Consider the following 943-nt stretch of genomic DNA (forward strand, 5'->3'; position numbering starts at 1 on the left):
TGTCCTTAGTGTTATTCCTGACAATCCCTTTGTCACTAAGACACATTGCAGTTTCTGATTTAATCCTCCCAATGACTCTGAAAAATAAGTATTATTGTTCCCATTTTAATGAGGGGAAAGCTGAGTCTCAGAATTGTAAACTTTAATCCTAGCTTTTGGACCATAAGTCCTGTGTGTTTCACAGTTTGGATTTTACATGGAGAGATAGCCTGTTCTTGACCTTGATCCAGCTCAGTTCCAGTCCCCTCCTTGTTCCCATCACAAGCTCTTCATCCCAGGTCCTCTGAGAGGCTGTCCTGTCTAATAAAATGCAGCCCTTTGACTGTAATGTTCCTAGGCTTAGGCAGACGCCGTGCCAGCTCTCTCTTGTCCAGTTTAACCTCTGTGGAAATAAGAGGGGTCCATGCACATCATGCTAACAGGGAGACTGACTGGTGGTTTGTCTTCAGGATCCTTTAACCACACATCACTAGGCCAAGGGGAAATAGAAAAGAATAAATGGGGCTCGTCCGGGATTTGAACCCGGGACCTCTCGCACCCTAAGCGAGAATCATACCCCTAGACCAACGAGCCACTGGTAGTTGCATCTGACCAGATGTGTCTTCCCTGCCACATCATCATCATTATAGCAGCCGTGATGGTTTGCGACTAGGAGTGGCCTCTTTCCTCCTTTCAAACTGGCTCCCAGCCCAGGCCGGCAGCACTCCAGCAGGCTCTGCTCCTCAGTTCTCTTCTGCTCCTCCCTAGCCCACGGAAACCACACACACACACACACACACATACACACACACACACACACACACACGCCTCTGCCTGGGGCTCCAGGCATATCTGTTCTTCCATGAAGGATTGCTGGAAGAAAGGCCTGGAAGCAGCTGGGCCAGGGTAACTACCACTGTCCTGGACCACCCCAGGGCTGAGTGAGCCTGTCTGGGAGCTTTCA

The 943-nt window shown here is 49.7% G+C and overlaps 1 non-coding gene across 1 annotated transcript; it reads right to left on the reverse strand.

The window, feature by feature from the left end:
- Positions 1-501: 501 nt before the first annotated feature.
- Trnap-agg (transfer RNA proline (anticodon AGG)) lies at positions 502-573 on the reverse strand. The gene has a single exon. It is a non-coding gene; the product is annotated as a tRNA-Pro (tRNA).
- Positions 574-943: the final 370 nt, after the last annotated feature.

This window comes from Sciurus carolinensis, chromosome 8, assembly GCF_902686445.1.
Source record: "Sciurus carolinensis chromosome 8, mSciCar1.2, whole genome shotgun sequence".
Taxonomy (NCBI): Eukaryota; Metazoa; Chordata; class Mammalia; order Rodentia; family Sciuridae; genus Sciurus; species Sciurus carolinensis.